Source organism: Oryctolagus cuniculus, chromosome 19 (assembly GCF_964237555.1).
Source record: "Oryctolagus cuniculus chromosome 19, mOryCun1.1, whole genome shotgun sequence".
Classification (NCBI taxonomy): domain Eukaryota; kingdom Metazoa; phylum Chordata; class Mammalia; order Lagomorpha; family Leporidae; genus Oryctolagus; species Oryctolagus cuniculus.
In genome coordinates this window covers 62,569,434-62,597,067 of record NC_091450.1, presented here as the reverse complement: position 1 = coordinate 62,597,067, position 27,634 = coordinate 62,569,434, and the positions used below count along the sequence as shown (strand labels likewise).

Sequence of the window (27,634 nt, the reverse complement as noted above, 5' to 3'; positions counted from 1 at the left end):
TTAAACATTATGTGGTATCCCATGAGTATATATTTTAATTGTTAATATTTTTAAAAAATAAAAAATAGTTTTGATTTGATATTCTGAGTTTTCTTTTTTGTTCATATTTTTCTCTTGTTTCTGTCCCACGCTACTAATCTAATTTTCATTAAATGAATGTTTTCTTTTAAAACATTTTAATTCCTTCAGTTATTTTTAAACTACATATCTTTTTTTGCTGCTCATCACGGGGCAGCATGTCCAATAGAGCTCCTCAGGGCCAGCCTGGGGAGCTCAGGGGCCGAGTGGGATGATGAGTGTCAATGGCAAAGGAACCACACCAGAGCCGGGAGATTAGTCAATGCCCAGGGCACAGCCGGGTTCTTGACTTTATTGGGAGGGGAAGAGCTTTTATAGACACAGAAAGGGGGCTGTCCAGGGCACAAGGGAATTGAGCCAACCAGCTGAAAGGTAAGGCAGGACACAAGCCGGGCATGCCCTCAAGGGCCTATCACAGCCGAGGACACATACTGTGCATGAATACGGAAGTCTCCTGTCAGGCTAGGTACCTCCCCTGAGGGCCATCTTAGATTGTTGGAAACACTGAGTCACTGAGATGCAGAAGTGCAGCAAACTCAAGCAAAGGCTTTGAGGCCTTGTCAAACTTGAGCAAAAGCTTAGAGGCCTTGTTGAGCGAAGGCTTAGCAACTTTATTTCCTTTTCGTTTGGAGCCCCCTGCATTTTTACATCTATATTCTAAGTAACTGTTCTTTAACATTTATGTGTTTAAAGTGATGACTTCAAAACTGAAGATATCGTTGTGCATCATTCAAAACACTTTTAGTTCTATGCTATGGCTGAATAGAGAGTTTTAATTGTTTCCCTTAAGATCACACTTATTCTTAGCCAGAAGGAGATTCAACTGACTATTTGAGGACCTGGAGTTTGTTGATGTTGATTTTTCAGGGTTGTTAATGAGTATTTTATTTCTCTTCTCCTAGAAACAAGTTAGATTTTATTATGTTGTTGCCTATAGCTAGTTCTAGTCAAATAAATAGGGGTAAAGTAATACCTATGTAGTTTCTCAGGGTAAAATACATGAGTTGGCACATGTATTGATTTTTCATCTCCTCTTCCCTCTAACCCTGCCACATGCAGAATTAATGATGGTGAGCCTGGATTCTCCCAGATGCAGGAAAATACAGTTGAGAGGGCTCAGAACCATTGCTAGACATGTAATATAATGGAGTAATACTCATTTTTTCAAGATGTATTTTATTTATTTGAAAGCTTTTGGGGGAGGTGCAGAGAGAAAAAGAGAGAGAGAGAGAGAATCTTGCATCTGCTAGTTCACTCCCAACATGGCCACAATAGCCAGGAGGAGCCAAGAGCTTCATCCAGGTCTCCCAGGTTGGTGCAGGAGCCCATGGACTTTGGTCATCTTGAAAGAAGCCACCAGAAGAACCATCAGATCAGACACAAAAGTCTCATGAGAAGTGTAACACAGGGAGAACCATAGAGACACAAGGATTCTGGCCATTGCAATTATGTGTTTACTTCAACTTCAGTTAGCACAGCTGATAGTTTTTCAATGCCAGATCTACTAAAGCAACACTTTGATCTTGGAAAGAAAATTTTCTTCCTTTGCTTCCTGGATGTCAGAACTGCAACTTTCTCAGAAAGGAAAGCTGCAGGCACAGGAAATGAGGAGCAAATCCTGCAGCAGCCATAGGGAGAGCAACAACAGAAAAAAGAACACAATCAGGATGGGGCTTAGTGCATTCTTCTTATTCTTTTTTTTTTGACAGGCAGAGTGGATAGTGAGAGAGACAGAGAGAAAGGTCTTCCTTTTGCCATTGGTTCACCCTCCAATGGCCGCCGCGGCTGGCGTGCTGCAGCCGGCGCACCACACTGATCCAATGGCAGGAGCCAGGTACTTCTCCTGGTCTCCCATGGGGTGCAGGGCCCAAGCACTTGGGCCATCCTCCACTGCACTCCTGGGCCACAGCAGAGAGCTGGCCTGGAAGAGGGGCAACCGGGAAAGAATCCGGCGTCCCGACCGGGACTAGAACCCAGTGTGCCAGCGCCGCTAGGTGGAGGATTAGCCTATTGAGCCACGGCGCCAGCCAGTGCATTCTTCTTGCTATAAAAACATCAGCTGGGATTTTTCAACACTACCAGTTATTGCTGTCAATTCCACCAACTGTGAGTGAGCTGGGAGTGGTATGTATGCTATGGAAAAAGTTCTGAATTCTGAAAAAAAGATTTGAGTGTGTGCATATACATATATTTATATATTTATTTATATTCCTATATTTTATTTATTTATTTCTATTCAGTGACTAGTTCCTCACACCAAACAGTGCCAAAGTCATGTGATCTGAGTAGTACGTTTCATGGTCTGAATACCCCCAATTAAAGGTAAAAAATAAATACTTCTACATCACCCACCCAGCGGTGAATTATGTGCTGGGCCTCAATTAATTATTTGCACTCCCACATTCTGTTGAGCATAGGGGAGGAATTTGAAGAGATACCAGGTCATACCACACTGCTCCCTGCATCACTATTTCTCTGGAGTCACCCAGTAAAGGAGGCAGGCCTGTCATGCTCTGCAATTTCTAGATCCTGGGTGCCTGGTCCTGGAAAATGGCTCCCTGAGGACAGAGTTGTTTTGGCAGCCTCTGCTGATAAACATGGTGACAGGACACTGGCAGTGATATGGAACCCTTGGCCCAGCTCTTTATTCTCATGGTTAATTATCTGTCTAATGGCTATTATTCTGGGGCAATTTTTGCCAATTATCTGCATGCTTAGAATGAAGGACATGGCTCCAGCAAAGCCCCAGCCTGTTCTGTGCCTAAGTCAAGACCTCTATACAAATTCTTTAAGAATAATTGTTGATGGTGTCAGGCATGATTGGAAAAAACAAGCTGTGGGACATGAGGGCCAATTAGTGTAGAAGGCAGTGTGTAGTTCATGTGATATAGCACAGCTACCTGCCATTGCACATGGATGAGGAAGGATAAATCTTGGTGAAAGTGGGTCACGACTTCTGTAGAAGAAATAGATACCTACACCTTGATCACCCACTGAGAACCACACACTGCCTGCAAGGTTGACATCTTCAGTCTGAGCCTCTGTTTTAGCTTGGGCTCTCCAAGGAGTACTCAAATTACCCATGGCCATAGAGCAGTATCCTAACTCTCTACCAAACATAAATGCTGCCAGATGCATCCAGAAATAATGTGTGTTTTACATAATGGGGTAAAGACAACTTTGTGTCTGTTGCTAATATTTATTTTAAATGATACTGGAAACAAACAGACCCCATCTTATGATAACTAGGGACAAAATGCAAAGTGTTTAATGTGGAGACACTTCAGTAAAGTATGTCACTTAAATTGGGATCTCAGAGTACTTGGAAACTCTTTTCAGAAGATGGTCATATTTCCTTTTTCTGCTGAATGTTAAAAACAGTACACACAACTTTTCAGTATAACACATTTTTTAAAGACCTGAGGATTGAAAAAAACTAAAAAAATGATATTAATTCACTTTCTTTTTCCAAATGGACAGGGTGACATATAGAGAGGGCAAGACAGATGTATTATCTACTGATTCATTCTTTAAATGCCCACAACAGGCAGGGTAAGGCCATGTCAGAGCTAAGGTCCAGGAATTCCATCAAGGTTTCCCTCATGAATTGCAGAAACCCAGATACACCTCAGAGGCACATTTGCAGGAATCCAAATCGGAAGTGTGGAGTAATGCAGACTTGAAATGGCATTTCCATGGGGGCGTCCCAAGCTTTGGGTAAATCTGCTGCACCAGAATGCCTGCCCCATGCATTTTCATTTTTAATAATAGGAAAATTTCTAATTTCTCTTGTAGTTTCTTCTATTGCTCACTGGGTGTTTGGGAGTTTGATGCTTGTTTTACACGTTTGCAAACTTCTCCAATGTTCTTCTTTTCTTGTTTTTCATGGTTTAACATTTTTATGTCTTTATTCATGTGATAGCAAAAGAGGCAGATAAAGTGATGTACAAACACAAACACACACACACAGGGAGAGAGAGAGGGAGAGAGAGAGAGAGAGAGAGAATTTCCCACTTGGTAGCTCACTTGTTTCCTCAAATGTCCACAATGGGCCAGGCCAAATTCAGGAACCATAAACTCCAATTAGGCCTCACCCATGGGTGGCAGGGATATAAGGACTTGAGTCATCACTGGCTACTTCCCTGGGTACATATTAGTGGGAAGCTTGTATCAGGAACAGAGCCAAAACTAAGCCCAGACACTTCAAAGTAGGATGTGGGCATCCAAGATGAATCTTAACTGCTGTGCCAAATGTGTGCTTTTCAGGTATTTTCAAATGTATAGCTGTGAAATTGACATTTTGAAGTTTGATAATTGTCTCAACTGTTGAGGAACAGTGCTTTTTTCTTCATGCTATTTTGTGAACTTTATTTAGTGTAGGATTAATCATATGAATATAAAATTAACTAAAAATACGTCTTTGTAAAAATTTAAGAGTGGGAATAAGAGAGGGAGGAGGAAGAAGGGTGGGAGCATGGGTGGGAAGGAGGGTAGAGAGGGAAGTATCTCTATGATCCTGAATCTGTATATAGGAAATAAATGATATTTGTATAGCTTAAACACAATTTTTTAAAATTATATTTTTCATTTCATTTGAAATGAAGCATGACAGGGACATATTTTATTTATTTATATATTTGCATGCATTTCATAAATATCTCTTAATAACATAGAAATTCTTCCCATAACACCTGCCCTCCCAACCACACTCTTGCCTCTCTTTCACTTCCTTCTCCTGTACCCAGTCTTGTTTTTTACTAAGATCTATTTTCATTTAACTTTAAACAAAGATTGACCCTATTTTAGGTAAAGAGTTCAACACTTTGTATGAGAAAAAAAAAAGAAAAAGAGAGAAAGAAAAAACAAAACACAAAACAAAAAACCTAAAAGCAAAAAACAACAACAAAAAAACTGTTCCACAAAAGACCATACAAGGGCTGTTCCAGATTCCTCCATTTTGTTGCAAATGACCGGATTTCATGTTTTTTGTTTGTTTGTTTGTTTTACTGCTGTATAGTATTATATAGAGTACATATCCCATAATTTCCTTATCCAGTCTACTGTTGATGGGCATTTAAGTTGATTCCATGTCTTAGCTATTGTGAATTAAGCTGCAATAAACATTAGGGTGCACACAGCTCTTTTATTTGCTAATTTACTTTCCTTTAGGTAAATTCCAAGGAGAGGGATGGCTGGGTTGTATGGTAAGGTTATATTCAGGTTTCTGAGGAATCTCCAAACTGACTTCCATAGTGGCTTTACCAGTTTGTGTTCCCACCAACAGTGGGTTAGTGTCCCTTTTCCCCCACATCCTCACCAGCATCTGTTGTTGGTAGATTTCTGTATGTGAGCCATTCTAACCGGGGTGAGGTGAAACCTCATTGTGGTTTTGATTTGCATTTCCCTGATCGCTAGTGATCTTGAACATTTTTTCATGTGTCTGTTGGCCATTTGGATTTCCTCTTTTGAAAAATGTCTATTGAGGTCCTTGGCCCATCTCTTAAGTGGGTTGTTTGTTTTGTTTTTTGTGGAGTTTCTTGATCTCTTTGTGGATTCTAGTTATTAACCCTTTATCTGTTACATAGTTTTCAAATATTTTTTCCCATTCTGTCAGTTGCCTCTTCACTTTCCTGACTGTTTCTTTTGCAGTACAGACACTTCTCAATTTGATGTAATCCCAATTGTCAATTTTGGCTTTGACTGCCTGTGCCTCTCTGGGGTCTTTTCCAAGAAGTCTTTGCCTGTGCCTATATATTGTAGGGTTTCTCCAATGTCATAATTTAGATCTTTAATCCATGTTGAGTGGATTTTTGTGTAAGGTGTAAGGTAGGGGTCTTGCTTCATGCTTCCAGTTTTCCCAGCACCATTTGTTGAATAGACTGTCCTTGCTCTAGGAATTGGTTTTAGATCCTTGATCAAATATAAGTTGGCTGTAGATGTTTGGGTTGATTTCTGGTGTTTCTATTCTGTTCCATTGGTCTATCCATCTGTTTCTGTACCAGTACCATGCTGTTTTGATTACAACTGCCCTGTAGGATGTCTTGAAATCTGGTATTGTGATGCCTCTGGCTTTGTTTTTGTTGTACAAGTTTACTGTAGGTATTTGAGGTCTCCTGTGCTTCCATATGAATTTCAGCATCATTTTTTCCAGATCTGAGAAGAACGTCTTTGGTCTTTTGATTGGTATTGCATTGAATCTATATATTGCTTTTGGGAGAATGGACATTTTGATGATGTTGATTCTTCCAATCCATGAGCATGGAAGATTTTTCCATTTTTTTGTATCCTCTTCTATTTCTTTCTTTTTTTAAGATTTTGTAATTCTCATCATAGAGATCTTTAATGTCCTGGGTTAAATTTATTCCAAGGTATTTGATTGTTTTTTTGGAGCTATTGTGAATGGGATTGATCTTAGAAGTTCTTTCTCAGCTGTGGCACTGCCTGTGTATACAAAGGCTTTTGATTTTTGTGCACTGGTTTTAAATCCTGTTACTTTGCCAAACTCCTCTATGAGTTCCAATAGTCTCTTAGTATAGTTCTTTGGATCCTCTAAGTAAAGAATCATATCATCTGCAAAGAGGGATAGTTTGACTTTTTCCTTCTGAATTTGTATCCCTTTAATTTGTTTTTCTTGTCTAATGGCTCAATGTTTATTGCAGCTCAATTCACAATAGGTAAGAGCTGGAATCAACCTTAATGCCCATCAACAGTAGACTGTATAAAGAAATTATGGGATATGTACAGTATAGAATACTACACAGCAGTCAAAAAAATGAAATCCAGTCATTTGCAACAAAGTAGAGGAATCTGGAAAGCATCATGCAGAGTGAATTAAGCCAGTCCCAAAGGGACAAATATCATATGTTCTCTCTGATCAGTGACAACTAACTGAGCACCAAAAAGGAAACCTGTTGAAGTGAAATGGACACTGTGAGAAACAATGACATGATCAGTCTTTGTCCTGACTGTCGAGGAACAACTTAATACTTTACCCCTTTTAGTATTTTTTTTGTGTTGTTCTACTTAACACTATTGATTGAACTCTGTAATTAACACACAATTATTCTTAGGTGTTTAAATTTAACTAAAAAGTGATCCCAGTTAAATATAAGAGTGAGAATAAGAGAGGGAGGAGATGTACAATTTGGGACATGCTCAATTGCTCCTCCTAATGGAGGAGTTGGAAACATGCCAGGGGATTCCAATTCAATCCCATCTAGGTGGCATGTACCAATGCCATCTCACTAGTCAAAGTGATCCGTTTCAGTTATAATTGATCATAGTGATAGGACTAAGAGCCAAAGAGACCACATAAACAAGACTAGTGTCTGCTAATACTGATAGAATTAAAAAGGAGAAAACAATGCAACATGGGAAGCGGGATACACAGCAGTGTCATTGAATGGCAGATGTCCTAAACAACACTCTGGCCTCAGAATCAGCCCTTAAGGCACATGGATATGGCTGAAAAGGTCATGAGCATATTTCAGGCATGGAAAGCCAAGACACTCTGACAAAAAAAATGACCTAAATGAAAGATCTCTGTGAGTGAGATCCCAGCGGAAAGAATGGGCCATTAAAGAAGGAGGTACCTTTCTCTGAAGGGAGGAGAGAACTTCAACTTTGACTATGACCTTGTCAAAATAAGTTTAGAGCTGGCTAACTCAAAAGGCTTTGATAGCCTTGGCAACTCTGACAAGAGCCTCGGGTGATTACTGACACCATAAATAAGAGTGTCAATTATTAAGTCAACAACAAGAGTCACTGTGCACTTACTCCCCATGTAGGATCTCTGTCCTTAATTTGTTGTAATATGTGAATTAATGGTATAACTAGTACTCCAACAGTACTTTACACTTTGTGTTTCTGTGTGGGTGCAAACTGTTGAAATTTTTACTTAACATATACCAAATTGATCTTCTGTATATAAAGATAATTGAAAAGGAATCTTGATGTGAATGGGATGAGAGAGGGAGCGGGAAATGGGAGGGTTGTGGGTGGGAGGGAAGTTATGGGGGGAAAAAGCCATTGTAATCCAAAAGCTGTACCTTGGAAATTTATATTTATTAAATAAAAGTTAAATAAAAACAAAGGCTGTTCAAAGCCATTGCATTTCAATGGTAATTTTGTTTTTTTTAGAAACTTAATTGTCTTTAATGAGGAACTCATGATTGATACATATTTTGTGAGCACTTAGACATAACTATAATTTATGTGACCTAAGACTATCCTCCATTTAATGCACCAATACAATTCACTGAGAACATGTTTTACTGTTAAGTATCATAATACAGCTCTTTGAGGACAGAGATCCTCTAATGGAAGTTAGTGCACAGTGACTCCTCTTGTTTAACAATTAACACTCTAATATATAATGTCATTGATCACCCAAGACCCTTGACTAGAGCTGCCTAGGCTGTGGAAGTCTTTTGGATCCACAAACTCCTTCAGTATTTTGATAAGGCCATAGGCAAAATATAAGCTTTCTCCTCCATTCAGTGAAAAGTACATCCTTCTTTGGTGACCACTTCTTTCCACTGGAGTCTCGCCCACAAAGGTCCTTCATGTAGGACATTTTTTTTTGCCACAGTGTCTTGGATTTCCATGCCTGAAATGCATGCCTGAAATGCTCTCTTGGGCTTTCCAAGCAGACCTGAATGCTTTCAGGGTTGATTCTGAGGTCAGAGTGCCTCTCAAGGTGATTGTCATTCTATGAGTCTGCTGTAAAGACTGCTTCCCATGTTGGAGCATTCACTCCTTGTAAATTCTATCTATTATTATTACTAAACACATGATCCTATTTATATGATCACTTTAATAAATAATCTGGTCTATGTAGTCACTTTAACACTTAACCCTATCCATATGCTCATTTTAACAGTTAAAATGCTATTTTTACCACCTAGCTTAAGAGGATTTGGAATCCCATGGCAAGTTTTTAAATTGTACCTGTAGAAGTCCACAGGAATATATGCAGAACTAGAAAGCTTTACAATTAAAAACTTCATACTTTTCACAATTGCAACTTTAGGGTCATGGTGATTATTCCTTCAGTGCCTAACCTCTGAACCCCACTCCTACTCCTCTTCCTCTTCCTTCTCTTATTCTCACTCTTATTTTTAACTAAAATGTATTTTCAATTAACTTTATACACATATGGTTAACTCTATGGTAAGTAAAGAGTGCAATGATTAGTATGAAGGAGAAAAGGGTAAAGAAAAGAAAAGAAGTGAAAAGAAGAGGGAAAGGAAAGGAAAAAGGAAAGGAAAGGAAAGGAAAGGAATGGAAAGGAATGGAAAGGAAAGGAAAGGAAAGAAGAAAAGAAAAGAAAAAGGAATTGCTGGCACTGTGGTGCAGCAGGTTAATGCCCTGACCTGAAGCACAGGCATCACATTTGGATGCTGGTTAGAGATCTCGCTCCTCCAATTCCAATCGAGCTCTCTGCTGTGGCCTGGGAAACCATTAGAAGATGGCCCAAGTGCTTGGACCCCTGCACCCATGTGGGAGACCTGGAGGAAGCTCCTGGCTACTGGCTTCAGATCAGTGCAGCTCCAGCCATTGCTGGCAATTGGGGATTGAACTAGCAGATGGATGATCTCTCTCTCTCTCTCTCTCTCTCTCTCTCTCTCTCTCTCTTTCTACCTCTCTGCCTCTTCTGACTTTCAAATAAATAAATAAATCTTTTTTAAAAGAATGGAAAAAAATAAAAAAAATTAAAAAAAACCTCTTCCTCAACAGTCAAGACATGGGCTGTTCAATGCCATTGCTTCTCAGAGTGTCAATTTCACTTCTACAGGTTGCCTTTTAGGTGCTCTATTAGTTATCATAGGTCAGGGAAACAGTATTTTGTTCCTTACAGACTATCTTATTTCACTGAGTATGATGTTTTCATGATTCATCCATTTTGTTGCAAATGACCAGATTTCATTTTTTACTGCTCTGTAGTATTCCATGGTGTACATATCCCCAAATTAATTTATCTAGTCTTCAGTTGAAGGAGATTTGGGTTGATTCATATCTTTGCTATTGTTAATTGAGCTGCAATAAACATGGAGGTACAGATAGCTCTTTTTTATGACTTTTTCTTTTGACAGGCAGAGTTAGACAGTGAGAGAGAGAGACAGAGAGAAAGGTCTTTCTTCTGCTGGTTCACCCCCCAAATGGCCGCTACAGCCAGCGTGCTGCACCGATCCGAAGCCAGGAGCCAGGCGCTTCCTCCTGGTCTCCCATGCAGGTGCAGGGCCCAAAGACTTGGGCCATCCTCCACTGCTTTCTCGGGCCACAGCAGAGAGCTGGACTGGAAGAGCGGCAACTGGGACAGAATCCGGTGCCCCAACCGGGACTAGAACCTGGGGTACTGGTGCTGCAGGCAGAGGGATTAGCCTATGAGCCACGGTGCCGGCCCAGATGGCTCTTTCATATGCTGATTTCATTTCCCTTGAGTAAATTCCCCGAGATGGCTGGACATACAGGTCTGTATTCAGGTTTCAGAGGTATCTCCATACTGTCTTCTGTATTGGCTTTGCCAGCTTACATTCCCAAACAAAATGGCATTCTGGGGGGAAGCAGAAAGTAACAAGAGCAAATCTGACATTTCTTGGGCAGGTAGCAGGAGTTAAAAAGAAATATTTGTTGGTATACCTGATAGCTGAATCTTTAAAACAAAGTATCCTCACTAAAAACTGACAAGTGGCACAAAGACAGCCATGTCTGTTATCCAGCAGATACAAACACATTTTGAGTTACTTAAGGGGTGTGTATTATGGTACAATGAGTTAAGTCATTCCTTGTGATGCTCACGTCCCATATGGGAGTGCCAGTTTAAGTCCTGGCTACTCTGATTATGATCTGGTTTCTTACTGGGAAGGTACATGATGATTGTTCATGCACTTGCATCCCTGCCATCCAGGTGGGGAATACACATGGAGTTTCTAGCTCTTGGCTTTGGATTGCCCAACTCTGTTTTAGGCATTTCAGGAGTGAACTATCAGGTGAAAGCACGCTTTCTCTTTTCCAAACAAATAAAACTTTAAGAAAAGTTTCTTAAGGATAGGCATTGTAGTGCAGTAAGTTAAGTAACTACTTGCAATGTCCACATTCCATATTGGAGCGGCTGGCTTGAACTCTGGCTGCTCCATTTCTGATCCAGCTTCTTTATAATGCCATTGAGATCCAGTTGATGGCCAGGTGTTTGGGGCACACTAGCCTTGTCGGAGACCCAAATGGTATTCTGGGCTCCTAGCTTTGGTTGGCCCAGCCCTGGTTACTGTAAGCATTTTGGGATTAAGCCAGTGGATGGAATCTCTCTCTCTCTCTCTCTCTCTCTCTCTCTCTCTGTGTGTGTGTGTGTGTCTATCTCTCAAAATGAAAATAAGAAACATTTTAAGAGTTATTTTAAATAATTATCATGCATGAAGTTACTTCAAAAAGTTCAAGGAAAGTAAAATAGAAGATTAGTTTATTTTGTTACAACATTTTGAAATCTATCTATGGTTTTTTCAAGCATTAATATGCTTATTTTCTTATCATTTATTATATTAATTGGTGAACAAAGTAAAATTTTCCCAAGTAGTGATTTATGGGGAATGCTTAAAAACAGCACACTAAACATTGAGTTTCACAAAAAGTGACCATTCAATAATTTCTTTAAATGTAATCCTATTCATTATTTTAAGCTTAATGCAACAATAATTTAATATAATAATCTAAAAACACTTATAAACTGTATACCTTGGACTACAAAATGTATTTCCATAGCCAAATATGGCTTTAGTCAAATACACATTTCCACAATAAAAAAAAAATACTTACAAATGTTAACAAAACACAACCGTAACTCCATGCACATAATCAACTTCTTTTTTTTAGACTTTTATTTAGTAAATATAAATTTCCAAAGTACAGTTTATGGATTACAATGGCTTTTTCCCCCAAATAACTTCCCTCCCACCTGCAACCCTCCCATCTCTCACTCCCTCTCCCATTCCATTCACATCAAGATTCATTTTCAATTATCTTTATATACAGAAGATCGATTTAGTATATATTAAGTAAAGATTTCATCAGTTTGCACCCACACAGAACATAAAGTGTAAAATACTGTTTCAGTACTAGTTATAGCATTAATTCACATTGGACAACAAATTAAGGACAGATCCCAGTTTAAAAAAAAAGGCCATCAAAGAAGGAGGTACCTTTCTCTGAAGGGAGGAGAGAACTTCCACTTTGACTATGACCATGTTGAAATAAGATCGAAGTCGGCAAACTCAAAAGGCTTCCATAGCCTTGGCAACTCATGACTAGAGCCTAGGGAGATTACTGACACCATAAACAAGAGTGTCAAATTGTTAAGTCAACAACAGGAGTCACTGTATACTTACTCCTCATGTAGGATCTCTGTCCATAATCAGTTTCTTAAATAATGCCTTTAATATTATCTCTGCACATGAGCTCTCTGAAATCTTAACAAACAGCATATTGTAAGTCCCAAAAACTTTTAAATTAAAAACAATCTTTTAATGAGAATTCAAGATGGCTGATTAAGGGAAAAAATGCTGATTTTGCCCACGGGAAGATAACAGAAGAAAAGCACAGGAAGTGCATTCCTAGGGGAGAGTTGCAGAGAAGTTTTCAGGAGAAATTCCACAGAAAGAAGAGAGACACCATGGAGCAGTGTGGACAGGAAAACACGCAGAAGTGAGTGAGGACAGCACCACAGCTGCCATAGCTGGGGGCTGGAGGAGATGCCATCTGCGAGCAAGGTGAGAGGCAACTGTGGCAGCCTGTGTCATTGGTGATAGTGCCTGAGGGAGAATCTTATGGACCACACTGACTTAGCATCCAGCTTGGAGTTCTGGCAAGGGGCAGGGTTCCCACTTAACTCTGTGAAGGGAGAGCACACTGGTTTACCATCTTCCTGTAAATGTACCCTGGTGACTAGCAGGAAGAAAGTGCCATCTTAACAGTGTGAGTAGAGACTGCTGTAGCTAATGCATATATGCAACTAGGGGATTTTATCAGAGGGATAAATCTGCTGTCCCCGGGCCGGTGCTGCAGCTCACTAGGCTAATCCTCTGCCTGCAGTGCTGACACCCTGGGTTCTAGTCCCAGTTGGGGCACCGGATTCTGTCCTGGTTGTTCCTCTTCCAGTCCAGCTCTCTGCTGTGGCCTGGGAGGGCAGTGGAGGATGGCCCAGGTCCTTGGGCCCTGCACCCACATGGGAGACCAGGAGGAAGCATCTGGCTCCTGGCTTTGGATTGTTGCAGCACACCAGCCGCAACACGCCAGCTGTAGCAGCCACTTGGGGGATGAACCAATGGAAAAAGGAAGACCTTTCTCTCTCTCTCTCTCTCTCTCTCTCTCTCACTGTCTAACTCTGCCTGTCAACAAATAAAAATAAAAAATAAAAAAAATCTGCTGTCCCCACTGACTGGTCTCCCCTGTAGAGTATGCATGTGTCTGGGCACCCACTTAAGACTATGAGGTACCCCCCCCCCACACACACACACACTCTAAAACAGGATCCTGGTTTCAAACTGCCAAGGTGGAGTACCAATAGGCTTCTGGCTCTGGGAGTGCCTCTGTTCTTTCCACGGACAGGACAGGCTTACAGAGCTGAGAGCAGCTCTCCTGTAGTCTGTGACTATGGGGACCTTGTGCAATATGACTAATGGGATTCTGTGACTGCACAACAAGGTGTGGGGTATGGTTGGGTCTCTGAACATTCACTGTGTCTGGCTTCAGAGGCTCAGAATTCCCAGAGTACCTAGGGTTGACCCATTCCTGAGGTTTCCATGTTCACACTGAAGACTGCACAGATCGTTTGTGTAGTGCATGTACCTGCATGGCGGGAGTGGGGGGGGGATTGTAGCCACTGTTGGGTAACCCAAGGCATAGATGATCTTGGAAGGTAGGAGGTGAGGCTGTGATTTCTCCAGCTGACAGGATCATACTCTCCCAACTCCTGAGAATACAGGAAATCTACCAGATACAAGTTGGTGTCACCCTGGACTCTTGACCCACTCTCATGCATTGCCCAGAGCTCCCTGGCCCCATGAAGCGCACACTTCTGGATATCACCTGAAAGAGCAGACACTCCACTAAGCCACAGAGGAAGAATTGGAAGATAAAAGCCATTAGAGGAGAACACCGACAAATGTCTCCAAAAATGCCAAAAAGTAAATGCAAAAATATAAGGAACATGCACAAGGAAGATAATATGTCTCCCCTAAAGGAACACAACACTTCAATATTAGAATTAAACATGAAGAGGTTAATGAAATGCATGAAATAGGAATTCAAAAAATTATCATAAGTGTACTCAAAACTTACATATACATTAGACAAAGAAATCTATACATGACATGAATGAAAAATTTTGCCAAGAGATAGAAGATGTATCAAACTGAAATACTATGAATGAATAATTCAATATTTCAAGTAGAAAATACAATGTAGGGCCTTAAGAACAGATTTGGTGAAGCAGAAGAAATATCCAAGGTAGAAAAAAAATACTGGGAAATATCTTATTAAAACCAAAAAAGGAAAAAAAAAATTAGAAAACTAAAACTAGTGTTTGAGGATTATGGGACACTATCAAACAACCAAACATATGTGTCTTAGGTATTCCTGAAGGTGTGGAATGGATTAAAAGGCATTTTCAGCAAAATAATAGCAGAAAACTTCCCTAATTTGAAGAAAGATAGGGACATCAAAGTGCAAGAATTACAGATTACACCTAATAGACATGATCAGCAAGTGAAACAGTAAACATGAAACATTACAGTCAAACTTCATAAGTAAAACATAAATATTCTAAAATATGCATGAGAAATGTCATATTACCTTCAGAGATTTCATAGTAAGACTGCAAGTTCAAGTCCCAGCAGCTCTGCTTCGAACCCAGCTCCCTGCTAACATACCTGATAAAGGAGCAGAGGATGGCCTAAGTTCTTGGGCAAGTGCACAAATGTGGGAGACTCAGATATGTTCTTGGCTCCTGGCTTCAGCCTGGTGCAGCTCTGACCATCACAGCCATCTGGGGCGTGAACCATCTCATGGAAGAGATATCTCTCTCCCTCACTCTCTTTCCATCTCTCTCTCTCTCTCTCTCTTTTATCTGCCTTTCAGAAAAAAACAACTATGGACCATAAAGATGGTGAGAATGGGGAACTCTGCACATGGGTCTATGTGGGGAGGAGCATGCAGCAACAGAGCTGAGGGGCCAGCTGGAAAATACCAAGAGGCCCTAGAAATCCAGATGTCCATCCAGAGGTTCAGGTTTCATCTTAATGCTAAGACTTAGCTCACTCTGAGAAATTCCCAGAATACATAAGCAGCACTGTCACTGAATGATGGCCAGACCTATCCAGGGGGGGCCTCCAGATTGCTGGGGGACCCCAAGGAGTCCTTTACCTTAATTCATGCATCCTTTGCTGTAGTGTCTCCTGGTTACTGGCCATGATGCTGCCTGGCACTGTTGATGACCTGCAGGGCTTCTGTAAGCTCCAGCAGCCCCCAGATACTTGCTACCTTCCCCATGGGCTACAGCCATCCTACTGGGGCCATGCTATACTGACAGGAAATGCCCTCATTATGGAGGGCTCTGCATGGAGCTGTTTTGTGGCACTTGGCTTACCAGAGTTGGTAGGGACAATAGGGATTCTCAGGGTTCCTGTTGCTCTCCATTTTGGTGGCCATCTGGAAGAAGGGCAGGAGCTGCTGAGCCATGATTTGCTGTATGACCCAGGGCTAGTTGTGGGGTCATATTGGATTTTATGCTGCAGTATCAGTAGGGGTATGATCCACAGAAGGTGACGCTGCTAACCACGGGGTTTGTGTTGCACATCCTGTATGAGAAAGTTTTTCAACTGGGACCCAGGCACGCTCCAGCTGGAGAGGACCTGACCCTACTAGGCACTGACACTGGGCTACTGCTTAACATTGTCTGGAGCTTCCAGGAGGCTTGGAACCTAACCCTGCAGCTGGCCATTGCCCTCTGCCTCATGCACCACTAGGTGGGCATGGCTTTCATAGGTGGTCTTGTCTTGGCATTGCTGCTGATGCCTGTCAAAAAAAAATGACTGGCATGTGCATCATGGCCTGCTCTTCCTTCCACAGACCTGTGTATAGTTTCCTATAAACCAGGATGTGGGGGCATGATCTGCTCAGTAGGCTGCAGTCTGAGAGGTGGTGATGCCACTTCATCTGCACCTTGTTCCCCAACACTCCATTTCTCCAGAAAAGTTGCACCTCTCCCTTATCTTCAGGCAGCTCTCTCCTAGCCAGTCCAGACCATTGGGTTTGTCTTTTCATGGACCTCAGGGGCTATGGAGTACAGAGGAGGCCATGGGGTTTATCCAGCATCCCCCAGGCCCTTAGCCCTTTATGAACTTTGTGAATGGCATATAAAGTCCTCTCAGTCCTGCTGAGAAGCAGTCACAGCCTGTGACTCTCACTGCAGCAAACATAGTAGAAGCATACACAGAATGGAAACTCCTAGCCAGGTGACTCCTGAGCTGTAAATGTTCCCTAGCTTTTGACCAACCCCTTCCCCCACAGCTCAATCCAGTGTTCCCTATCACTAGCTGAATTGTCTCTGTCACAGTTGCCTCATGGTTTTGCCTTGTTCTGGTTTTTCTTCCACTAGTTCAGGAAAGACAAGGCTAGAATGTTTCAAATGAATTTTATAATTATGTTTCTTGGGACTTTTGGGATGTAAGCTATATAAAATTATATAAGTATATAAACCCACTGGAGCTACCTTAAACAATGAAGAATCTATACCAGGGACTTCAGATGAATTGTTAGGATCCAAAGGGAATAGCACAGCTGGGCCTTAGAAATAGCCTGGAACCAGATCTCAACCTGAAAAAGCTCTCTGCCTTCTGCTTGCCTCTATGTATTTTCATTGTTTGTTTTCCAGAGACCCACTTTCTGCTGAACAGAAGCTGAAGAAACTACCAGGGCCAGAGTCATGGCACAGCAAGTAAAGCTGCCACCTGTGACACGAGCATCCCATATGTGCATCAGTTTGTGTCACAGCTGCTTCAGTTCTGATCCAGCTCCCTGCTAATGACCTGGGAAAAGCAGTGGAAGATGGCCCAAGTGGATGGGCCCCTGCTACCCACATGGGAGACCCGGATGAAATTCCTGGGTCCTGGCTTCAGCCTGGCCCAGCCCTGGCAGTTATGACCATTTGGGGACTGAATTAGTGATAGAAGCTCTCTTTCACCAACCCCCACCACTGCCATATCTCTTTTAAGTAAGTAAATAAATAAATAAATAAATATATAAATTAATTAATATTCTTTAAAAAGCAGAAAGAAGTTGCTTCTGGGACCTAACCCACTTTCCCAGGGTAGGGCTCATATGAGTCTGGTGCCCAGTAGATGAGTCTTTGGCAAGCATGGTGGGGGCATCACAGATGAACAGCTTCTGGAAGCCTGGATTGTCTCTAGAGAAGAAAGATGTTTTGATTCTTTTTCAGCAGGGAGATAATTCTAGGAATGTGTGTTACTGCTAAGAAATTGAGGGAAAACATAGGAAATAACAGAATTGGGCAGTTGTACCAAAAGCCCAGTCTTTTGCTTAGAGACATTGAAAGTGTAGCTGCAGCTGATTTAACCCAGCATCCAGACGCTATGTGTCAGACACCTTTTAGGGGTCAGCATTCCCAAAAGTAGAAGAAATAGCCTCTTGGGGGAATTTTCCATCTGGGAAGGGGAAGAGCATCAAGAAAGTGGGTCATTATAATCTTTAGACCAAAAGGTTATCAGTGCTGATGGAAGAAAAAAATGGAATGATTCTGTATCTACTAGACCTCAGAAGAGGGAGCCAGAGAGAAGCATAACCTGGATGAGGGACTTTTTAACTCCTAGGTTGAAGAGACTGCCACCTGAGCTAGACAGATATGACAGCTTCTGAGCTATAGCCAAAGGGCAATTTCTTCCCTCCCTGATCCAGAAGGAGTTCGCCAAAATGTGCACCCCTCACTGCCAGCAGCTGCCAACTCAGAGTCATATGACACATTAAGGGGACCCTGTATAAAAGGCAACAATCCAGGAGGCTACTGAGGTCCCCATGATGCTAGCCTGGATGTCTGAGGTTGTGTGTGTGTGTGTGTATGTGTATGTGATTGTGTGTGTATGTAAGTATATGTGTAAATGTCTATGTGTGTATGTGCATTTGTGTGCATATTTGTGTGTTTTTGTGTATGTGTATATATGTGTGTGTTTATGTATGTATGTGTATATGTATATATGTGTATTTGTGTGTTCATATATATATATATGTATTTGTGTGTATATGTGTTAATGTATACATGTATGTGTATGTGTGTGGATATGTGTGTATTTTTATGTCTATGTATGTGTATGCTTGTGTGTGTGTGTGTGTGTGCGTGCACATGCATGCATCAGCTGTCCAAGGGCTTTGGCCTGGACACTCAGAAATCCTGGATCCAGTTTGATGCCATCCAGGACAACACCCTCTCCAGGAAGACATTTGATGCCCAGCTGTACAGGGAAGTGCAGGAAGCCTACATCCTCCATGACAATCTCAGGGTGGGTGCCTGGTTTTGAAACTTGACTGCCTGCTTGCCCATGTGTCCCTGATACTTCAAACAGAAACTTGCATCTCTGTAAAGTGGCTGCTTCTATTCTAGCATCATTTATCTAGAACTGAGTGTCATGCTTTGGTCCTTCTAGGGTATCCAGTGGTTTAAGTCCTGCCTCCTCATAAGGCCCAGAGGGGTATTGGTGACTGGGAGTTCCTCCAGAATCTTAGAGAGCCTTAAATCATCTAGGGCCAGTGGAGGATTTCCCCAGGCTTAGTTCTGCACAAGTCTTGGTACCCATTTGACTCAGGAGGGCCTCCCACATCTCCCACTGGGAGAGTCAAAAATGTCATTCAGAAGCCTTATAAAGTCTGCTAAGCTCATCAGATTCCCCCTTGCCCCATTCCAGAGTATTGAACTCATCAAGGAGGATAATCTCCCATGATTTCTCCACTCAACTCCATATTCTCTCCAAGACTGACATCATTTCTACCCCACAAGGTAAATGTGCAGCTTCTCTAGATGGGGGGCCCTTTGGCATCCTATGATCATCAATCATTTTCCAAATGTCTGCTGTGTCCAGAGCGTTATTTCAGGCACTAAGAATGAGGTGAATAACAAAGCTTACCTCTCAGGACACTCACTGTCTGGTGCAGCACACTTAGTTCATCCTCTGGGTTTGGGGGCTCTCTAGCTTAGTAGACCACTCTTAAGGCCCTAGGAGGGCTCAGGGTACATTCCTCCACTAGAGACTTATGAAAGCTGGGAAAAGGATATGATACCAAGTTCATGAGGTTGTCATGGGGTTTGAATGAGCTAGTGCCTCTAATGTGCTAGGCTCCTGTTGGGTAAATGCTAGGTGGAATTGGAGTTATGGTGTGTCACCTCTGATGGACTCACCCATGTTTAAGTGCAGTCTTCAAACTCAGTCACTCTCTTCATTTGCCAGGATAAGAAATGAGGCACAAGGTACTGAGTTGCTGCAGACTCATTGGAGTGTCTGTGCCATCAGATCCTGCCTGCTGGAGACTATACAGAGTTGAGGGGAGGGTGTAATCCTCAGTGAAGCAGAGTGGGTCTGGAGTGCCCTTGTTCATGCTGTTTACCAGGTAAGTTAAAGGCATAGCACAGGAAGGGAGAAGGAAGGAGAAGCAAGCCTTGGGCACTAGGCTGTGTGGACACAGGAACACAGTCACCTCTATCCATTTTCTTCCCTCCACATGGTCTTGAGGTGTTGGCCATCCTGTCCCCCTTTTGTAGCTCCAGGAAGAATCAAGGCCCGTTAAACACCATCATGTGGGCTGAGGCACTGGGATCCATCAAAGCCATGAACTGTCCTTACTTGAGGGATGCCCACTCTCAGGTCTCACCTCCTCTACTGCAGGGGCAGCCCCGTGGTTCTTTCAGGTGTCTTCTCTGACGTGCTTTATATCAGTGCCAAGGAGAACCTATGGTTTCTGGCTAGAGAACTGGGGTCCTGATGCCTTGAGTGTCCCTGCTTCTTCCTTGGAAAATAAGCCAGGTTTCTTCCATGACATTCTGGCTGCTGTGGATACAGATGTGGCCATCCAACTGCTGCACAGGTGCATCCTGGTAGTGTTACCCTGCTCGGAGAGGGCTGATGTGCTGCTGCTGTTGGGGGTTGGGTGCTTGTCCAGGAAAATAGTGTGGGGTAGGAGATGGGCTAATCACAGGATGTATCTGTTCAGGTGTGACAGCAGGAATGTAGATTTTCTACTGTCAGCTCCACCACCCTCCATTTGTGTCCTGATCTGAGCCATTGCCACCTCATGCCTGTGCAGAACTGGTGTGAGAAAATGGAGAGCTGGGGGAAAGGAGTGCATGAATGAAACATCAAGAGCTTTAAGATTTTTGGTCTTGACTGGATGCTCCTGGAGATCGAGAGGTCCAAGATCTCTAAGAGCAGTCTGATCTTCAGAGAAGAGAAAGCCATCAGGTTTAGAACAGTCTTTTGTTTAAAAATCATCTAAAATATTATTACCAATAGGGATATGACCTTCTTTAAGTTCACTAGGAAAGAATCAAGAGGAAACTGGAAACTGGAGAAACAGGGTGCATATGCATGGCTGAGACTCCCCACTAGGGAATGCCAACATTGCAGGAAGTGGCTTAACCTATTATTCCACAAAACCAGCCCCAATAACTCACTTTTTTTAAAAGAGAATAAAAATAGTACCCAACTTCCAAATCTTGGAAGGTTAAAGAGACTATCCAACATCAAGCAGATAGTACAGGGTCTGGACCAAAGGCAAGGGTCAGGATGAGTGCACTTGCATTAACCTCACAGGTGTCAAAGCTTGAGAAGGAAACAAAGATAAGTCCAGCCAGGTGCAGCTCCTCATTCAGACAGGGGGCATAAGGCTGTCATGTGGACAATCCCTTATTGTCACAGCCAGCTTTTTGGGAGAATGAGCAAAGCCCTAGGCTCCTGAGCCACTCCACCCCCATCCTCCCCTACCCAAGCTGTCCCATATGCACCTGTTACACCCAAACCCCATAGATTGTTGTTGATGTCATGGATCAAAATGTACTAAGCTAGCTGAGAGAGCAAGGACACTGGTGTGAATGCTGCAGTTCTATCTTAGTTCCCCTAGTTGAGTCTCCCACTTGGTTTCCACTCTCTCAACAGTGCTGCCTATTTCCTCTCCTCAACACCAGATTGATGGTCTAACTTCCACATTGCCCAGGGGCCTAGCACTCACCTGCCTGCTCACCAGCACAGCTTTGTGCTCATGCCTGTGCAAACTTGGTGGGCACACACAGTGGTAGTCTCCACTCTCATCATGCATGCACTGCCTTCCATTCTGGCAGGGGCCTGCATGGTACAGATGTGCTCATCTGGAGAGGAGATGGGACAAGTGGGATGGACTCTCACATCTGGCTCCCAGACCTGCTTGGGCCCCACTTGCAGGCCCTCCAGACCCATGACTTGGTGAGTGTGGCTCACACCAGAAGCCTACTGCATAGTGTCATGGTGTTTGGGGGATGAGGGCACAATGTTGAATTTGGAGTTAGGAGAATCCTGGCCAGCCTATGTCCCTCTGTCTCACTCAAACTGTCTTTTCTGGGCCACGGTTTACTCATCTGAGAAATAAGTACAGTTTTAGAAACTACCTTTCCTGCCTCTAAGGTTATGTTAAATATTGACTTAAATAAGATAGATACAACATTTAAAAATAATTAAATATCATGTATCTGAGGGTTTGAGCAGAACACAATAGGTACTCAATAATCTTAGATCTTCCCTGGAGACACAGGAAGTCCCCAGCCCCCAGCTCCCCTCCTACCTTTGTCATAGCACTTGCTTGCCCAGCCACTGTAGCAGATGCAACACCAGGATGGGGTACAGGGATGCTGGAACATGGCATCTTCATGAAGTGCTTGCAGTACAGCCAGTATAATCCCAGGTCACACCTGACAGGGAGAAGCACAGGTTCAGGATTCTGGGTATGGGGTGTGATGAAAGAGGCAGAACTTGCTTTTAGAAAGAGCGGAGCATTCGACTGTCTCTAAGGGAAAGCAGACTGGTCCCAGGAAAGCAGACCGGGGCTGTGTATAGGACACACATGGGACCAAATCACCAGAGAGTAGTGTCAAAGTCCTGGTTCTTTATCCTAACACTTCTGAGCCTCCATTTTTTTCATCTTTAAATTCGTGATATATCTCTGAAGATTAGGATTAAAAAGAAAAAGATGATGTTTGTAAATGTAAATGCCAATCAGCATCATTTCTGGCATTTCTGAGACCACCTGAGTGTTTAAAAACTGACCATGAATTTCCACGTGCAGAAGCATGAAGCAAGACCCCTACCTTACACCTTACACAAAAATCCACTCAACATGGATTAAAGACCTAAATCTACGTCCTGACACCATCAAGTTATGAGAGAACATTGGAGAAACCCTTCAAGATATTGGCACAGGCAAAGAGTTTCTGGAAAAGACCCGGGAGGCACAGGCAGTCAAAGACAAAATCAACTATTGGGATTGCATCAGATTGAGAAGTTTCTGTACTGCAAAAGAAACAGTCAGGAGAGTGAAGAGACAACCAACAGAATGGGAAAAAATATTTGTAAACTATGCAATAGATAAAGGGTTAATAACCAGAATCTACAAAGAGATCAAGAAACTCCACAAAAACAAAACCAACAACCCACTTAAAAGATGGGCCAAGGACTTCAATAGACATTTTTCAAAACAGGACATCCAAATGGCCAACAGGCACATGAAAAAATATTCAAGATCACTAGCGATCAGGGAAATACAAATCAAAACCACAATGAGGTTTCACCTCACCCCGGTTAGAATGGCTCACATACAGAAATCTACCAACAACAGATGCTGGCGAGGATGTGGGGAAAAAGGGACACTAACCCACTGTTGGTGGGAATGCAAACTGGTCAAGCCACTATGGAAGTCAGTCTGGAGATTCCTCAGAAACCTGAAGATAACCCTACCATTCGACCCAGGCATCCCACTCCTTGGAATTACCCAAAGGAATTTAAATTGGCAAACAAAAAAGCGGTCTGCACCCTAATGTTTATTGCAGCTCAATTCACAATAGCCAAGACCTGGAACCAACCTAAATGCCCATCAACGGTAGACTGGATAAAGAAATTATGGGATATGTATTCTTTAGAATACTATACTGCAGTAAAAAAAACAATGAAATCCAGTCATTTGCAACAAAATGGAGGAATCTGGAACACATCATGCTGAGTGAAATAAGCCAGTCCCAAAGGGACAAATATCATATGTTCTCCCTGATCGGTGACAACTGACTGAACACCAAAAAGGAAACCTCCTGAAGTGAAATGGACACTATGAGAAACGGTGACTTGATCAGCATAGCCCTGACTGTTAATGAACAACTTAATACATTATCCCTCTTAGTATTTTTTTTGTCTGTTCTACTTAATACTACTGGTTTAATTCTGTAATTATCACACAGTTATTCTTAAGTGTTGAAATTTAACTGAAATGTGATCCCTGATAAACATAAGAGTGGGAACAAGAGAGAGAAGAGATGTACAATTTGGGACATGCTCAAGCTGACTTGCCCCAAATGGTAGAGTTAGAAACATACCAGGGGATTCCAATTCAATCCCATCAAGGTGGCATGTACCAATGCCATCTCACTATTCCAAGTGATCAATTTCAGTTTAAAATTGATCATAATGAAAGTACTAAGAGTCAAAGGGATCACATAAACAAGTCTAGTGCCTGCTAATACTAACCGATAGAATAAATAAAGGGGAGAGCGACCCAACATGGGAATCGAGATACACAGCAGACTCATAGAATGGCAGATGTCCTAAACAGCACTCTGGCCTCAGAATCAGCCCTAAAGGCATTCTGATCTGGCTGAAAAGCCCATGAGAGTATTTCAGGCATGGAAAGCCAAGACACTCTGGGGGAAAAAAAAACCCTAAATGAAACCTAAATGAAAGATCTCTGTGAGTGAGATCCCAGTGGAAAGAACAGGTCTTCAAAGAAGGAGGTACCTTTCTCTGAAGGGAGGAGAGAACTTCCACTTTGACTATGACCTTGTCTAAATAAGATAAGAGTCAGAGAACTCAAAAAGCTTTCATAGCCTTGGAAACTCATGAATGGAGCATAGGGAGATTACTGATACCATAAACAGGAGTGTCAATTTGTAAAGTCAACAGCAGGAGTCACTGTGCACTACTCCTCATGTAGGATCTCTGTCCTTAATGTGCTGTACATTGAGATTTAATGCTATAACGAGTACTCAAACAGTATTTTTCACTTTGTGTTTCTATGTGGGTGCAAACTGTTGAAATCTTTACTTAATGTATACTAAACTGATCTTCTGTATATAAAGAGAATTGAAAATGAATCTTGATATGAATGGAAGGGGAGAGAGAGCGGGAAATGGGAGGGTTGTGGGTGGGAGGGGAGTCATTGGTGGGGGGAGCCAATGTAGTCCATAAGCTGTACTTTGGAAATCTATATTCATTAAATAAAAGTTAAAATAAATAAATAAATAAATGGGAAAAATGTTAAAAATAAATAAATAATAAATAAATAAATGAATAAAAAATAAAAATAAAAACTGACCATGAAAGGGAGCCAATGTAGTCCATAATCTTTACTTTGGAAATCTATATTCATTAAATAAAAGTTAAAATAAATAAATAAATAAATGGGAAAAATGTTAAAAAAAAATAAAAATAAAAACTGACCATGAAAGGCGCCGTGGCTCACTTGATTAATCCTCCACCTGTGACACAGGCATCCCATATGGGTGCTGGGTTCTAGTCCCAGTTGCTCCTCTTTCAGTCCAGCTCTCTGCTGTGGCTTGGGAGGGCAGTGGAGGATGGCCCAAGTTCTTGGGCCCTGCACCCGCATGGAAGACCAGGAAGAAGTACCTGTCTTTGGCTTCAGATCGGCACAGCACCAGCCATGATGTCCATTTGGGGAGTGAACCAACGGAAGGAACACCTTTTTCTCTCTCTCTCTCTCACTGTCTATAACACTGTCAAATCAACTTTTTTAAAAAGGCCATCAGGACTAACCTCCTGTCCCTTCCAGAGCATACATCTGACCCATCTCATTAAAGGCTTCCAAAGATGTATCAGGAGGACTTCAAAATGTTATTGGGAAATGTGTATTGTGAACATTTTGTGCATGAATTTCAAAAATATTTGCACAAAGTAAATTTCTCATATAGCTCTATTTCCCACAAGGTTTTTGAAGTACCTTTGACAGCCCCCAACATTGCCAGATAAGTGAGAAACCTGCCTGCCAGCTCCCTTCCTTATGTGCAGAGCTTCTCTGCTGCCACGGGATCTGCATCCCCCTGCAAGTCAACCACTGAGAGACCCGTGAGAGAGCCTCTTCCTCACAAGGGGTTCTCAGCAGAACCCCCTACCCCAGCCTCTCTCCCAGGCTAACCCACGCCTTCCCTCCTTCCTGTTCTCCAGATTCCTGCCAAGCTTCAGGCCTCTCTGCCAAAGCAGCTTGAGAGGCAACTTGTCAGACCCTCTGAATCAGGCTTAGGAGGAAAGTAGAAGAAGCATAAGGCAGGAAGGTGAAAGGGAGTGGTGGTAGTGATGCTGATGTTGGTGGTGGGTGGGGATCAGGCTGGCCAGTTTACTGCTGTCTTGGTGCCATAGGACTGATAGGCTGTGAACAGCAGTGTCTCAGGCACTGGAGCCTGTATCCTGGGGCTCGGCTTGGTTGTGAGTGAGCAGGGCTGGGAAATGGGGAGTGAATGGTTTAGGGGTACTTACTCCAGGGGATCAGGGGCATACAGCAGCCGTGGCCCAGGTTACAATGCAATAGATTGATGAGGAATGGGAGAGTCTGAGTCAGTATATGGCTGCCTAAGATGCAGGACTCGGGAGAAGATTCCTGTTTCCAAGAAGTGGGTGGATACAGCTCTGGGAGGGAGCACAGTGTCGCATCCTATTCCAAAGGGACCACCTGGCTCTGGCCTGAAGGTGGCAGCGGCTGCAGTGCCGGCTCTGGCCGCCAGGGGTCATCATGCAAGCGAGGATGTCCAGACAGAGCTGAGACCCGGGCCCAGTGGCCGTGCTCACATCCGCAGGCTGACTCTGGGTCAGCAGAATGCTCAACCGGCCCAGGAGAAGTAGGCAGCCACAGCTCCGCGGGCATGGTCTGCGCGGAACGGACGGATGGACTTGAGGACACCTGTGGGAGGACGCTGGCCAGGAGGTGGCCAGAGCAGAAACAGCAGCAGGGATACGGGTTTGAAGTGACAGGAGCCAAAGAGGGAGAGGGGCGCTGGGAAAAGCTAAGGCGGTGAAGGCATTGGGAGGGTTGGGGCGGGGAAGGGTTGGGCCTGCGGGAGACTGGAGACAGACACCCAGAGAGGGGTCTGGGGGATGAACGCGACTGATGGGCAGCACACAGTTAGGCGTGGTCGCAGGAATGGGGGGGCTGGGATCGCGGTAGGGAAGGAGGAGTCCGCGGGGATGAGGGCAGGGTCGAGAAGTGATCACCCGCATGGAGTGGACCGGGGGCTGAAGGAGCGTGGGGTCCCGGTTCCCGGCGGGCGGTCCCCACTCTCCTCCTCTGAGATCGCCTCCCCCACTGCCCTTTGGCACTGCCGGTTCTCATCGCCGCCGCGGTGGGCTCCCAGACAGCGCAGAGCCTGGGATGTCCTTGGCGACCCGAGCCCCACGCGCCCGTGTGCTGGAGGTCTTTGCCCTAGGCAGGCAGGAGGTGCGCCCCAGAGCGCAGAGGGAGGCCAGATCCGACAGGCTCCAAGGATGGCCGCCCCTAGCCAGCCGTAGGGCCAAGCCCCTCTAGGCGGCTCCCTTGCCAGCCCTGTGGTGGTGGCGGCTCCCGGAGCAGGCTTGGTGCCCAGCCAGGGGAGCTTGTACCCGCTGGACCGCCCTCCACCCCAGTCGCGCCTACCTCTCCTGCGCCTCTCCAAACCACTCTTGGTTCACACATTCCCTCTCCTTCTGTGTCCCAGGCCTCTAGACTCCAAAGGCAATGACCCTGGCTTTCTTCCATGAAAGGCGGAAACGGGAGCAAATCATGACCCTGCTATTCTCCCGTGGCCCATTCCCCCTTTCCTGAACACCCTATCACGTGTCTCTTTTGTACCCCAGGGACACTCGGAGCACCCGCCCTCCCCACTCACCAGGCCTTATCTCTTCCATTTCGGTGCACTCTCATCAGCCTGCTCCTGACCTTCCCAGCTTTCTCTCTCCTTCGGGTCTACAGCCGTCCAGGACCTACCCATGCCCGTCTAAATATCACCGCAAGTCTCAGTCTCCCCACCCCATTGCTTTCTGTGGTCAGCTCTGGGAAGGCTCCCTGCAATAGGAACGCCCCCTGACTATCACTGGGCCCCTCTTCTGCACCCCAGCACATCCATCCTGGGCTTCAGCCTCTCCTCCACTGCCCAAATCAAAGCTCAGATTGGGAGAATTACAAAAGGGAATGCACCCTGCTAGGTCTCATCACACCTCCAGCTTAGGGC

General features: G+C 43.6%; 1 pseudogene; it reads right to left on the bottom strand.

Moving 5' to 3' along the window:
• LOC127488734 (uncharacterized) overlaps positions 1–27,634 on the bottom strand; it is a 72,898-nt pseudogene that overhangs the window by 18,412 nt on the left and 26,852 nt on the right.